Source organism: Macaca nemestrina, chromosome 11 (assembly GCF_043159975.1).
Source record: "Macaca nemestrina isolate mMacNem1 chromosome 11, mMacNem.hap1, whole genome shotgun sequence".
NCBI classification, from domain to species: domain Eukaryota; kingdom Metazoa; phylum Chordata; class Mammalia; order Primates; family Cercopithecidae; genus Macaca; species Macaca nemestrina.
The window spans coordinates 11335119-11351255 of record NC_092135.1 but is presented as its reverse complement, the minus strand read 5'-3'; the positions used below and the strand labels follow the sequence as shown (position 1 = coordinate 11351255).

General features: G+C 39.1%; 1 protein-coding gene across 5 annotated transcripts in view; it reads left to right on the top strand.

The window, feature by feature from the left end:
• LOC105492475 (protein tyrosine phosphatase non-receptor type 4) overlaps positions 1 to 16137 on the top strand; it is a 238258-nt gene that overhangs the window by 5945 nt on the left and 216176 nt on the right. The window contains exon 1 of one of the 5 annotated variants that reach the window (XM_011759657.3): positions 6635 to 6739. The exons of the other annotated variants lie outside the window; for them this stretch is intronic. The gene's annotated coding sequence lies outside the window, so the exon portion shown is untranslated. Of the gene's footprint in view, positions 1 to 6634; positions 6740 to 16137 lie in introns of those variants that run through there. 5 annotated transcript variants of the gene reach the window in all.

The following is a 16137-nucleotide window of genomic DNA, read 5'->3' as shown; positions in this document are numbered from 1 at the left end:
TGGATATGTCTGTCTGTCTCTGGGTGGGTGTGGTTGTCTGTTCCTGTGTGTGAATCTCTGCGTGTGTGTGTGTGTGTGTGTGCTCGTGCGCACGCATGTGTGTTGATTGCAGTGGGAAATGAAGCCTTGTGGGGGTCCTTGTGTTTGGGCAATGAGTGGGATCATTTTAAGACCTTTAAAATAGAGCTTCCCAACTGGCGTGCCATGAATGGTTTACCAGTGTTTCAGAGAGCAAGATACCCTTGTTTATGGGACCTGGGCATATCAGATCCCCTTCCCCACCCCGCCCCAGGATGGTTTCTTTTGGCTTTGAATAGCCTTCGTGGCTTATCCCGGTATGCTAAGAAATTATTATTTTCTTTGTTGCCAAGTTGGGAAAAGGATTGGGAAAACCGCTGTTTAAGAGACTGTAAGTATTGGAAAGTTTATGGTACCCACTCACCCTTGGCATACACTGTGTAATCAGAAATAAATATCAAATCCTAAAGTAAGCTTAAGGTAAACTTGAGAATTCTTAAGTCAGAGTCCCTCGTCTTTCTCCCTCTTTTTCTCTCCCTTTACCCGCTGCCTCCCCCACTTCACTGTTGTGTGTGCATGTGCGTGTGCGTGTATGTGTGTGTGTATGTGTGAAATATCTTTTTGGTGCCCTTGCGTTACTGGTGCCCTAAACACGCATTTAGTCTGCCTCTTGAGAAATCAGCATTAACATTCGGGAACAATTAGAGGTATTTAAATAAGGAATGATAAGATTAGATGCGGGTTTTGAAAGGTAATTCGTGACTTCTAGATAATGATGCAAAGATACAAGGATAATGCAAGGATGATGAGGTTAGAAATGGAGCAGAGAGACCAAAGAGACCAGATGCTGTTGCAGTGGTCCACGGGAGGGATGATAGGAACCAGAAATAGGATAATATAGATTAGAACTGAAAACTGAGTAGTTTCACTAGACCTGAGAGTCCATTTGGACATTGTGGAGGAAGAGTTGAAGATAATGCTAAGATTTCTTCTTTAGCAACTTCCCTTCTTTAGCGAGGGAAAGCCAGATGATTTTTATTGAGCGCTTCCAGTGAGCCAGGTATTTTGCTAGACAGTGAAGTTGTCATGAGTTCTTATTTAACATTTTAAAATAATTTCAAACCTAATGAGAAATCTCAAGAAAAGTACAACAAAGAGCTCCCAAATCGCCTTAAACTAATTTTTAACATTGTACTAGCTATGTATCATGTGTATACACAACACAGAATGAGCCTGGAACATCTAGTGCTTGGCTCAGTAAGGTCGTCTTTTCAGGATGCCCCAAGGGGTAACCTTGGAATTGTCTTCAACCCTTTCCCTTTTTCTACTATATCTAATTGGATCCTCAAATTTCAGTGAAACAACCTCATCATCTCTCATTTCTGGTCCTACATTTTAATCCTTATTTCTCCATTTCAGGGGAATGCACCATTTCTAATTTCATTTGACTTTTTTCTGAATTATTTGAGAGCAAGTTGCAGACATGATGCCTATCACTCCTAAATATTTTAGTGTGTATTTAGAAAACAGGACAGTTTCCTACATAACTGCGAAATCAGGAAATCAACATTGATACAGCGCTACCTTCAGGTCCCTAGATGCCATTCAAATTTTTCCAGCTATCCCAGTAGTGTGTCTCGTTTCTTTTTGGTCCAGCATCCAATTCAGGTTCACACATTGCATTTGATTGTCACATCTTTTAGTCTCCCATCAGTTTGGAATGGTTCCTTAATATTTCCCTGTCCTTTATGACCTTGACAGTTTTAATGAGTGGAGTCCTTTTTTTCTGTAACATGTTTTCCTCAACTTAAGTTCATCCAGTGGTTCCTCATGTGCAGACCGAGTGCATTGTTGGCAAGAATGCCATAGAAATAATGTTGTGATATTCTTAGTACGTCACTAGGAAACGTGCTGTATAGTCCTGCTACCAGCGATGTTTAACTTTGAACATCTGTTAAATTCAAGTCTGCTGGGTTTCTCTACTGTGAAGTTACCGTTTTTTCCTGTTGTAATTGAGAATTCTCATGTGAGAAGATATCTAGGAGTGTGTCAATAGAGCTGAAGGTGCTAACCACCAGCCTTCAGGTCTGATGACTGCTACCTGAATCAGCCACAACTGTGAAAGCTGTCGCCTACATTTATTAGTTCATATTCTACTGACAGAGATTTCCCCCTTCTTCTCCATACATTTATTTATTCATTCATTTATATCGATATATTCTCCTGGATTTGTTTCTGTTTAGTGGTTTTTATTAGTTACTGTCATTTTAAAATTTCATTTTGTTGGTCAAATTGTCCCAAATTTGGCCTTTAAGTTGGCTCCCCTATCTCCTTGACCTGTCCCCCTCCTTGGTGTATTTCCTTACATTCTGGCCTAACAAGATGTTCCAGATGATCTTAATAATCTCCAATCACAGCTCTGAAATAGTTTGTTTTTCCAAGGAATCCAGATTTTTTTTTTTTTTTTTTTTTTTTTTTTAAGTAGAGGTGCTGTTTAGGAACTGAGATCCGAGTGTTTACTGTGTTCATTTCTGCTGGTATGTCATCACTTTTAGGGGGATAAAGCTAGGAATTGCATATATGTATGCACACATCTGAATCTGTTTCTATGCCTATGTAGAGGTATTTTAAAAGTTCACACTGGGCCAGGCGCGGTGGCTCAAGCCTGTAATCCCAGCACTTTGGGAGGCTGAGGCGGGCGGATCACGAGGTCAGGAGATCGAGACCATCCTGGCTAACATGGTGAAACCCCATCTCTACTAAAAATACAAAAAAATTAGCTGGGCGTGGTGGCGGGCACCTGTAGTCCCAGCTGCTCGGGAGGCTGAGGCAGGAGAATGGCGTGAACTGGGCGGGGGTGGGGAGATGCGGAGCTTGCAGTGAGCCGAGATCGCACCACTGCACTCCAGCCTGGGGGACAGACCAAGACTCCCATCTTAAAAAAAAAAAAAAAAAAGTTCACACTGATACAACCAATTCCAATCTAACATCTCAGGATTCGTCTAGCCTTTTCCCTTTCTGTATTTGTAAATCTCTTCTCCAGCAGTGAGAAATTGGTTCCAATTATCTCCTCAGTGTATTTACTTATCTGCTCAATCCCCTTGTATGTGCCAGTCTTCTGACCCCACATTAGTTATCTCCTTTCTCCTTGCTTGCCACCTCTAAGACCTGTAGCATGGGGTCCTCAGGGCATGCTGTCAGGTCCATGTGGTAATGAGAACTTCTCATTTAATCTTTTTTTCCCCCTTATTTAATCAGGACAGAAATTTGTTAGAAAGGTGCCATTCCTAGTTTTAAAAGGAGAACAGAGCTGAAATTCAAAAAGGTGTGTGTCTTTAGGCATGTTACTGTGTAAATAGCTGAGTAAATATTTTGCATTCAGATTCGTCTGATACTGAAACATCTTTTCTCTCCTGTACTGCATAGCCTCTATCTGTGGAATCCAAAGTGGCAGGATTTAAGGTTGTGTAGATGGTAGCTGAAGCAATGGGTGTGACTGTCACTGCTTATGAAGTATATATAAAGTTAGGGAGAGGCACGCTGACAGAGCTCCTAACTACCATCATTGAAAGATTAAGGACTCTCGGAAATCAAGAAGCCAGTGAAGAGGACTGATAGAAAGGTTGTGAGAGAGAAGAGTGTGGTTGTGTTAGATGATGATGAAGTAAGGAATTTCATGAAGCTGTCATGCTGCTGAGAGAAAAAGAGAAGACCAAAAGGCTTTGAATTTGACTATTGGAAAGTTATTGATAATCTTAGCTAGTTGGTTTTTCCAGTGTGTTCAGGCAAGCTGCCTGTATCAGAATTATGGAGATACTAATGAAAAATTTGAACTCCTCAGGTCTCATCTAAGACCTTACAGATTGTTAAAAGGGGGAGTGGGGAGCCAGGAGGTAGTAGCCTGGAAAAATCGACTGAAATGCTAAGGCTCTTCTGAGGTGTACTAGTTTGAGGTTTGTTGCTTTAGCAGAAGAGTTATAGTAGAAAGGTGTGATAAACTAAATTGAGGAAACCACGTGTACAATGAATATAGATGAGACGGCTCTTCGAGAAGTCTGGCCATAGATAAGAGACCTCAGGTCATGGAAGAATAGGGGACAGCATCGAGAAAAATACCTTTGTGTTTCAAGGGTTACATACACCTTAACATTTGTTGGGATTAAGAGAAGGAAACTGTAGTGATTATTTTAAAGTTGGGTAAGCAAAACTATATAGCAACACCTACTATCAAAAAAATGCCCTGAGTGAACTTTGGTAGGTATCTGGGATAGCTGCCTGCTCCCATTTTAAATGCCATCTTTTGGTAGGTCTTTGGAGTAATCCAAGGGTCATTGTTTATTTTATTTTTAGTTATATTTGTATCTTGTGTTTTTGTTATACAGTTGTGTTAAGAGCTTCTCTTTGCTCATTTTTATGCAAACACGAATTCTAAGTATATTCTTGTATATAGACGAGTCACCAGCAATACAATTAAAAATTACGTCCAGAATTGGAGGCGACTTTAGAGGGAAAGCCAGTCCAGGGCAGATTTAATGTATTCTTTGAGCACCAGCTAGGTACCAGGCACTGTGCTTGGCTGTGGGGATACAGAATTGACTAAGACATGCTCTTTATCATCAAGATTATTGTTCTATCTTCAGAGGAACTTGAAATCTGGTATATAGCTAGAAATGGTACAGATAAGTCATAGATAACTATGTTAGTCTACAGCAAAGTAAGTACAGATAAGTCAATGTTTAATTAATACAGCAGTGTATATTACCGTGATTCTCAGACTTTTAAAATTGTATTTAAGTTGTATTTTCCTATTTGAATTGGCAATATGGCTACGTGGTTCAAGTTTCAAAATAATATAAAAAGGCATATGAGAAGTCTTGATACCACTCCTTCTCTTTCCTGTTCTGTATAGGTGACTACTTTTATTTTTTTGTGTATTCTATGGTATTTATGCAAATAGAAACAAATAGAAAGATTACTGTTTTCCCCCTACCTTTTTATGTAGAAGGTATTTACTACATTAATGCTTTGTATCATAATTTTTAAATTTAAAATATACCTTGGAGATCATTTGACTTTAGCATATAAAGAGCTGTCCCTTTTTTCTTCTTCTTTTTAACAAAATTTAGTAGTATGTTCTATTGTATAGATATACTATTAAGCTAACTAATTCTAAGTATTTAAACTTTAAGTTTTAGACCCCTTTACTTACGTAACCCATTTCCTTTCACCTCTTTCTGTATGAACTAGTGCTCCCTGAGGCATTTTTACATTAGTGACCTGCCTGACTTTTCTGCATCTAAAGGGCCTAATTTTTTTTTTTTTTTTTTTTTTTTTTTTGAGACTGAGTCTCGCTCTGTCACCCAGGCTGGAGTGCAGTGGCGCTCTCTCTGCTCACTGCAACCGCTAGCTCCTGGGTTCAAGCGATTCTCCTGCCTCAGCCTCCAGAGGAACTGGGACTGCAGGCTTTTAAAAGTCTTGTCAGTTTATGCTTTTACTCAGTAGAAACCAGTTACCATGTAACAAGTTTGACAACCTTGAGACTCCCATGCTGTGAGGAAGCCCAAACTCTCACAGGAGAGACAAGAAGGCCATGTGGATGAGTACTTAAGTGAGGACACATGAGAGTGATGCCTTCTTGGACTTTTCAGCCCAGCCCTGCCATCAACTGAATGTAGATGAGTGAATGATCCCAAATGATGCCAGATGACATCCAGTGAAGCAGAAGAGCTGCCTAATCTAGCTTTTACCCAATTCCTGGCCAGGGAATTGTGAGACATATAAATCCTTATTGTCTGAAAATAAATAAATAAATACATAAATAAAAGTAGGTTTATTTGAGTGCAGATCTGTATCTGTTCTGCTCTGTCCTGGTTTTCTGTGTTAACAATGTCCTATATTTAAGTTCCTGTACTCTAGTCTTGTAGCTGGAGCTCTCTGCTATCTGCTGTAAGCGTTGCCTGCTGCCATGTTTCCTTGTTGTGTTTTTCCCTGATTGCTGGGATACCACCTGCTTATCTGACCTCTATGATGCTAAGGACCTGCTTGCCTGGATCACTACTTATTGCTTGGTACTATAAGCTCTGGATACTATTTTCTAACTGCCTGTCTGTATTGCCTCTCATCATCATTAGCGAGTTTCCCTCTTCTCCCCTAATTTTCCCGATTGTAGCCCTATCAACCCCTTGAGTTTTAGTTTGTCAGTGTGAAACTTGGCAAAACTTCTGAAATTATTTGGGATGATTTAAAATTTTCTTGATGTTAATTGTTATAAGTCCATTATGCTTTGTCTGGACTCTTGTAGTAGTCTTTTTAAGGGCAGTTTGCTATAGTTTTGCCCTTTATAATCCGCTTTATGCTGTAGCCAGAGTGATTCATGTCTGATCAGAATTCTTTTATCTCTCCATCTCTCTATAAAATAAAATGAAGGAGTTTTCCAAGGGGATTAAAGTTATTTGGGAAATATCAGTTTTTAAGGTAATATTCTTTTTGTCTGTTTCTTTTTTAGATACTTCTTGTTCATGAAAGCAAACTATCATTACAAATGCCAAGGACTTCCAAATTGTTTTATTTGCATTGAAATAAGGAAAATATTTCTAATATATCTTACTGTTTCCAGCCTAGCACAAATTGCAGTCAGTTATAATGGCTTACTACAAGAAGCTACTAGGGAAAATGGAATGTCTTCATTGGGAAGGATCGTGATTTGAAAAAGTTCTCTTAGGTAATTCTGATACTGTGACTCACTTTGTATCTGGCTATTTTTATGGCTTTTGATCTGTGTTATAATTGTTTACAAAAAGAATTTTATAACCAACAGTTTGTTATATGCAATTCTGAAATTCCCATATGCCTAAAAAACCCAAAAGTTTTGTTAACTAATTTGGCAACCAAACTTGACCTATACTGAGATGACGCTACTTAGTCTCATTTATTCCACTTACAGTGTACATTCTTCAGATTCTCTGAAGAAATTTTATTTATTTATTTATTTATTTATTTATTTATTTATTTATTTATTGGAAACGGAGTCTCGCTCTGTTGCCCAGGCTGGAGTGCAGTGCCATGATTTAGGTTCACTGCACCCTTTGCCTTCTGGGTTCAAGTGATTCTCCTGCCTCAGCCTCCCAAGTAGCTGGGATTACAGGCTCACACCACCACACCCAGCTAATTTTTTATATTTTTGGTAGAGATGGGGTTTCACTGTGTTGGCCAGACTGGTCTCAAACTCCTGACCTCAAGTGATCCACCCACCTCGGCCTCACAAAGAGCTGGGATTACAGGCATGAGCCACCGTGCCTAGCCCTTAAAGAAATTTTAAATAGCAGTATGGTTGAATACAGGGTGCTGCCCTAGAACCAAGAACATTACTTAATGTAATGCATCTGTGCCATATCACCTGTCTGTGTCCCAGATACTCTGAAATTCAAAACACTTCTGAAAGTGTTTTGAAGCTAGAGATCTCAGTTACAGGATTATAGATCTGAACCACCAAATTCTCTAGCAATGGAAAGAAGTGGTACTTTGTTTTCTTTTGTATTTCTTTTTAGTGATAATGTAGTTGAACATTTTTTCATGTTTATTTCATTTATTGCTTATATTCTTCAAATTCTGTGTTCATTTATCTGCTAGGGCGAATAGTTTTTTCTTACTAATTTATAATATCATAGATACTAACTGGTTTTCTGTTCATTCTAAGTTTCTGTAACTGGCATATTAATGGAAACTGCTACAAGTTGAAAATGCATATACAGCCGATGCTTGAAAACATGGATTTGAACTGTGTGGGTCCACTTATACATGGATTTTTTTTCCAATAAATATATCGGAAATTTTTTTGGAGGTTTGGGACAGTTTGAAAAAAACACAGATGAACTATATAGCCTAAAAATATCAAGACATTTTTTCAATTAAGAAAAAAACTGGGCCGGGCGCGGTGGCTCAAGCCTGTAATCCCAGCACTTTGGGAGGCCGAGGCGGGCGGATCACAAGGTCAGGAGATCGAGACCACAGTGAAACCCCGTCTCTACTAAAAATACAAAAAAAAAATTAGCCGGGCGCGGTGGCGGGTGCCTGTAGTCCCAGCTACTCAGGAGGCTGAGGCAGGAGAATGGCGGGAACCCGGGAGGCGGAGCTTGCAGTGAGCCGAGATCGCGCCACTGCACTCCAGCCTGGGCGACAGAGCGAGACTCCGTCTCAAAAAAAAAAAAAAAGAAAAAAACTGACTGGGCGCGGTGGCTCACGCCTGTAATCCCAGCTCTTTGGGAGGCTGAAGCAGGCGGATCATAAGGTCAGGAGTTCAAGACCAGCCTAACTAACATGGTGAAATGCTGCCTCTACTAAAAATACAAAAACTAGCTGGATGTGGTAGCGCACGCCTGTAATCTCAGCTATTCAGGAGCTGAGGCAGGAGAATCACTTGAACCCAGGAGGCGGAGGTTGCAGTGAGCCAGGATCATGCAATGGCACTCCAGCTGGGCGACAGAGCAAGCCTCTGTCTCAAAAAAAAAAAAAAAAAAAAAGAAAAAAACTAAAAAGGAAAAATTAGATATGTCATGAATATATAAAATATATATAGATACTAGTTTATTTACTACCATAAAATATACACAAATCTTCTATAAAATGTTAAAATTTAACAAAACTCACACAGACCATACATGGCATCATTTGCAGTTGAGAGAAATGTGAATAAACATAAAGATGCAGTATTAAATCAACTTCATACAATTAACTATCTTCATAATGTATTACTGTAATAATTTAATAGCCACCTCTATTTCTAGTGAGTGCAAGTGTTGGAAGTGTCCATTTAAAATGCCATATGATGCTAATCATCTCCACATGAGTAGTTTGTCTCTCCAGTTAATTGCCTATCACAATAAAAAGTGATCTTTTGTGGTTATTAAGTATTTTTCAGCATATGTTTCATCATGTGTAGTGCAATATCATAAACCTTGAATAACACCATGGAACCCATATGAAGTGCAACTAGTGATGCTGGAAGTGCTCCCAAGGAGAGAAATGTCACAACATTACAAGAAAAAGTTGAATGGCTTGATATGTAGCATAGATTGTGGTCTGCAGCTTTGGTTGCTTGCCATTTCAAGAGAAATGAATCCAGGATAAAGACCTCTTTTTTTTTTTTTTTTTTTTTTAAAGAAATCTGTGAAGCTGTTGCTATAGCTACACCAGCAGGTACAAAAATCTTGCACTTTTTGTGAAATACCTTTTTATCTCACATGAAAATGCAGCTTTTATGTGGGTGCAGGATAGCTATTAGAAAGGCACACTTACAGACTCTAATATGATTTGAGTAAAAGCAAAGTCATACAATGACTTGAAGCAAAAGAAAGGTGAAGGATCTAAAGTTTGAGAATTTAATGCCATCCAAGGATGGTTTGATAGTTTTAGAAAGTTTGGCTTAAAAAATGTCAGGATTACAGGAGAAGCAGCTTCTGCCAACCAAGAGGCAACAGATGAGTTCGTAGGCACCCTTAAGAAAATCATTGAGAACCAGGCACGGTGGCTCATGCCTATATCCCAGCACTTTGGGAGGCCGAGGTCGGCAGATCATGAGGTCAGGAGTTTGAGACCAATCTGCCCAACAAGGTGAAACCCCGTGTACTAAAAATACAAAAATTAGCCAGGCATGGTGGTGTGCGCCTGTAATCTCAGCTACTCAGGATGCTGAGGCAGGAAAATTGCTTGAACCTGGGAAGTGGTGGTTGCAGTGAGCCAACATCACATCACTGCGCTCCAGCCTGGGCAACAGAGCGAGACTCCATCTCAAAAACAACAACAACAACAACAAAAACTAAGAAAAAATAAAATCATTGAGGAGAAAACATATCTGCCTAAGAGGTTTTTAATGCAGATGAAGGTGCCCTATTCTGGAAAAAAAAAAAAAAATGCCACAAAGGACATTTATTAGTAAAAGAGAAGTGAGCACCAAGATTTAAGGCAGGAAAAGATAGGCTAACTCTACTGTTTTGTGCAAATGCAGTCAGGTTTATGATCAGGACTACCCTTAAAGCTGCTAACCCCCGATCCTTGATGGGATAAAGTAAAGACCAGCTGCCAGTCTATTGGTTGTATAACAAGAAGGCCCGAACAATAACTCTTTTTCTGGATTGGTTTCATGTGTACTCTGTCCCTGAAGTCAGGAACTACTTTGCCAGTAAGGGATTGCCTTTTGAAGTTCTTTTGATGTTGGACAATGCCCTTGGCTGCCCAGAACCCTGTGAGTTTAACCCTGTGTCGAAGTGGTCTGCTTGTTCTCCCAAACACAACATTTCTAATTCAGACTCCAGATTGATTAGTCCTAAGGACCTTTAAGGCTCATTACACATGATACTCTATGGAAAGAATTGTCAGCATTATGGAAGAGAACCCTGATAGAACACCATGGAAGTCTGGAGGATTACACTATTGAAGATGCCATTGTTGTTCTAGAAAAAGCTGTGAAAGCCATCAGGCCTGAAACCGTAAATACCTGCTGCAGACGACTTTGTCCAGATGTTGTGCATGAGTTCACAGGATTTACAACAGAGTCAATCAGGGAACTCATAAAAGAGATTGTGGATATCTATGTCTATGTCTATGTCTATATCTATATATACTTTTAAAATGTTGAGGATGAAGGGTTTCAAGGTATGTATCTTGAAGAAATTCAAGAGCTAATTAGACACAACACCAGAGGAATAAACCGAAGATGACTTGATGGAGATGAGTGCTTCCAAACCAGTGCCAGATGATAAGCAAGAAGATGTAGAAGAAACAATGCCAGAAAACAAATTGACTGTAGACAGTCTGGCAGAAGGGTTCCAGTTATTCAAGACTGCCTTTAACTTATTTTACAACATGGACCCTTCTAAGATATGGGCACTGAAACTAAAGCAAATCGTAGAAGAAGGATTGGTACCATAATATAAACATTTTAAGTGAAAGTTTTAGAAAGTCCAACATAAATTACTATGTATTTCTGTAAAGTTACTTGGAGTGTGCCTGCCTCTTCTGCTTCCCCTTCCACTACGTCTTCCATCTCTGCCACCCTGAAACAGCAAGACCAATCTTTCCTCTCCCCCCTCCTGAGCCTACTTAATGTGAAGACAGTGAGAATGATGAAGACCTTTGTGATGATCCACTTGCACTTAACGAATAGTAAATATATTTTCTCTTCGTTATGATTCTTAACATTTTCTTTAGCTCTATGGTAAGAATTCAGTATATATAATGCATATAACATACAAAATATGTGTTAATTGACTTTGTTATTGGTAAGATTTCCGGTCAACAGTAGGCTGTTAGTGAAGTTTTGGGGAAGTCAAGAGTTATATGGGTTAGGGTCAGTGCCCCTAAACCCTGCATTGTTCAAAGGTCAACTGTATTTATACGGTAAAGGAGATGATCTTGCTCCTTTGCTCACAATCCTTTAATGGCTTCCATTCTTACTTAAAGTAAAAGCTGAAGTTTTTACTGTGGCCAAAAAAGCCCTACATGGTCTGTGGACCAGCTGTCTCTCTGTTCTTATCTTTGACCACTCTTCTTTTTCATTTTTCTCAAGGCACACTGGCCTCCTTTTTGTTCTTGGCACTGGCAGACTTGTTCCTACTTCAGGTCTTCATGTTTGTTCTTCCTTCTGCCTTGAACGCCCACCTTTCTCCCAAGTGTTCCAGGCAGATGGAGTATGCACATGGCTCACTCTTTTACTTTTTAAGTCTCTGCTCAAAAGCAAATTTCTCAGCCATGGCTTTCCTGAGCCCGCTATTTAAAATTGCTTTCCTACTCCTGCATGGCTGATATTCTCTGCTTAACATCTCACATTATACTATATATATTTTTTTTCTTTCCTCATTAGAATAGAAGCTCCATGAGGGCAAGGACCTTTATCTTGTTTTGTTTGTTGATATATTCATGTCACTTCTTCCTGTCTGGCACAATGTGAGGTACTTAATAGATATGTTGAACATGGGAAGGGTTAGGGAAAAGTAAAGAGGAACATTTATCTAATTGCCTAAGACATGGACACTTGATTTAAGCCTTTAGTTATAAATACTCTGCTAATTCTGATGTAACTAGAGTAATTTATATGTATTTATTTTAGAGACAGGGTCTTGCTCTGTCTCCTTAGCTAGAGTGCAGTGGCATGCTCACAGCGCATTGCGGCCTCAACCTCCCAGCCTCAGGCGATCCTTCCACCTCAGCCTCCCGAGTAGCTGGGACCATGGGTGTGTTCCACTTTTTTTTTCCCCCCCTAAGAGACGAGATCTTGGCATATTGCCCAGGCTGATCTTGAACTCCTGGGCTCAAAGGATCCTCTGGCCTCAGCCTCCCAAAGTGCTGGGATTATAGATGTGAGCTACTGTGACCAGTGGAAACAGTTGCTTTCTGAAGGAAGGATAAAAACTCTAGAGACCAGCATTCTTTTTTTTTCCCCTCTAAAAAAATGCACTAAACCCCTAACTAATGAAATAATTTTTGCTGGAGAAGAGAGGAACAATAAAGCTTTAAATATAATACCACATATACTTTAAGACTGCCTCTTTTTAGACAAGAATGAAAATACTCTCATTGGCCGGGCGCGGTGGCTCAAGCCTGTAATCCCAGCACTTTGGGAGGCCGAGACGGGCGGATCACGAGGTCAGGAGATCGAGACCATCCTGGCTGACACGGTGAAACCCCGTCTCTACTAAAAAATACAAAAAACTAGCCGGGCGAGGTGGCGGGCACCTGTAGTCCCAGCTACTGGGGAGGCTGAGGCAGGAGAATTGCGTGAACCCGGGAGGCGGAGCCTGCAGTGAGCTGAGATCCGGCCACTGCACTCCAGCCTGGGCGGCAGAGCGAGACTCGCGTCTCAAAAAAAAAAAAAAAAAGAAAATATTCTCATTGACTGGTAGCACTTATGAAAGATTGGCTTTATTGTTGGAATCTCATTGGGAGGAGACCAAAGGACAGAAATTTAGAAAATGGAGAGGGAGAGAGGGAAAGAACTAGCTGGCTGCTTCTAATGTTTCTAGTACTTAGGTAATGAGCTGTAGATAGGAAAAAGAGTAGTTCTTTGACTCATTAAATTAATTTATTTATGTCTTTTTTAGTTAATAATTTCACTGAATTATTTGGTTTCCATCCCTAAGCAGACTGTGAGCTTCTTGAGGTCAGAGATCTAGATGTGTGCATATTTGTATCTCTAGCATCTAGCACTGTGTCTAGCAACTGGGAGCTAGCTATTCACATACTTATATGAATAAACAGGTATACTGAAGGCATAGGTTTAGAAAACTCTGTAGGGCCTTAGTGGGTCTGGGAGTGTGTTTCTTTCTTGCACACACTGTACTTTAGATGCTGAAATGTATAAATAGGATATAGTGAGTTGTAAAAGATTAAGTTAAATAAAAAAGGAAAAACCTTAAGTACATCAATTTGATGCAAGAAATGACACAAATTAGATTTCTGTATTTAATATATAGTTAATGAATATCAAATCTATTTTGACATTGTAATTCTTCCTTCTTGTCAGTCACAATTGAATAGAGGACATACAAAGGACATTTTGGAAATGCTGTCTGTACATCAGTGAATCTATGTGTAGGTCCAGTGTTATGCATTCATGTTCAGATGATTGATTTTGCACGTGATTACCAGGAATACTTTTTTGTTGTCGTATACCATTTCTTAAATAAGAAGCTTCTTATTTAAGTTGTTGCATAATGACTTCTATATAAATGTGTTTGGTATATATAAGTATAGAGAGATAAATTTTAGAGAAAAACCTGTTGCTACATTTGAATTTTTTTTCCCTTCTACAGGGTATCAGTTTTATAGTTCATAGTTTTGGTAGCACTATCCTAAGGGAATCTGGCCCATTCTGTTGCCAAGTTCAGTTCACAAAGCTTGAGGGAACCTTCTTTGTATACAGTATTATAACAATAAGCTAAGTTAGTCCGTTATCTTACACTACGAGCATTTGAATTTATAGTTACGTACAAAACATTGTGTAATAAACTAAGTTTGTAGTAAAGCAGGTGGTCCAGTTGGGAATATTCCATTTCAAATAAGTACAAAGAATTATCGGCTGTGCTCTGTGGCTCACGCCTGTATCCCAGCACTTTGGGAGGCCGAGGCGGGCAGATCACGAGGTCAGGAGATCGAGACCATCCTGGCTAACACAGTGAAACCCCGTCTCTACTGAAAATACAAAAAATTAGCCAGGCGTGGTTGCAGGCACCTATAGTTCCAGCTGCTCGGGAGGCTGAGGCAGGAGAATGTCGTGAACCTGGGAGGCGGAGCTTGCAGTGAGCCGAGATCACGCCACTGCACTCCAGCCTGGGCAACAGAATGAGACTCCATCTCAAAAAAAAAAAAAAAAGCTATGAAGAAAACTTTTTAGGTGGCTAATTGCTTGGTGATTTTTTATAACTGGTTTTATTGTGTATGCATTTGTTAAGTATAAAAGCAGAATTTGAAATGATTTTTTTCTTTTTTATTTTTGAGACAAGGTCTCTCTTTATGGCCCAGTGGGAGTGCAGTGGTGTGATCTTGGCTTGCTGCAGTCTTGATTTCCCAGGCTCAAGTGATCCTCCCACCTCAACCTCCTGGGTAGTTGGGACCACAGACACTCACCACCACTCCTGGCTAATTTTTTGTATTTTTTGTAGAGACGAGACTTCACCATGTTGCCCAGGCTGGTTTTAAATTCCTGGACTCGAGCTCTGCCCTCCCTGGCCTTATAAAGTGCTGGGATTACAGGCATGAGCCACCACCCCTGACTGAAATAATTATTTTTTCACTCTTTCCTCACAACTTTTTATTTTGAATAATGTCATGCCTATGGAAAAGTAGTAAGAATGGTATATTGAACGTCTATATACTCTTGCATAGATTCATTAATTGATACTTTGCTTTCTTGCTCTCTCTTTGTATATGTACTTTGAAAATTTCTGAACTATTTGAGGATTGCAGATACCATGATCATAACACTTTACCCAAATGTTTCAGCATGTAATCATACATCTTTTGGTAATAAACATGTTCTTCTGTGTAACATGATCACACTCTGGAAATTTAGCATTGACACAATACTGTTATCTAAAATGCAGTCTGTATTCCAAATTTCTCCAATTGTTCAAGCAAGTCCTTTATACTTTCTACCCTACCCCTGCCAAATTCATGATTGGATCAAGAACTACACATTGCAGTAGGTTGCTTTATCTTTTTAAATCTACAATGCTCCGCCATCCTTTTACATCTACTCCTCACATTTTCGAAGAATCCAGGCAAATGGTTTTTTAGAATGTTCCTCAATTTGGATTTGTCTCATTGTTTTAATTTTATTTATTTCATCACTAGATTCAAGTTAAACATTTTTGGCAAGAATACTACATAAGGTGTTATGTTCTCAGTATATGACATGAGGGTGTCTGTGATAACAGTTTTGGTTAAATTTGATTATTTGGTTAAGGTGGGATATGACAGATTTCTCCATTGTAAAGATATCGTTTCCCCTTTGTAATTAATAAGTAATCTATGGGGTGATACTTTTGGAGTATGTATCTTGTTACCCACTAACTCTCACCCAATGATTTTAGCATTTGTTAAGTCTTACCTTAATCAGTTATAGTAATTATAAAATGGCATTTTTCTATTTCTGTTATTCCTTCTATATTTATCATTCGATATTATTATTTAAAAAAGTTATTCCTCTCCCTCACTTAAAAACATTAGCATCAGGTTGTATTTACAGATTTTTATTCAGAGTATTATAATCTATTATTATTATTTATTTTGGAACTTAAGTTGTTCCATATTTCCTGGTAGCAGTTTCTTTAAACTGCTTCTCTTGTTCTTTGACTAGTCCTCATTTAGATTTTGAGGGCTTACTTACTTACTTACCGGTACAAGACATTTAGCCTCACCTTGTATTTTCCTTGATCCAGCTCTGAAATCAGCCTTTTTTCTCCAGAGTCCTAATTTCTTTTACTGGGGAATAGTATATAGTGGATTAAGTATATTCAGTGTTATTGAAGTATTTTGACTTCTAGGTTCTAATGGATAATTTTTTAAACATGAGATTAACCAGTACCTCTAATTCTCATCCAGTACTGCAACCATCTCTGATGCCAT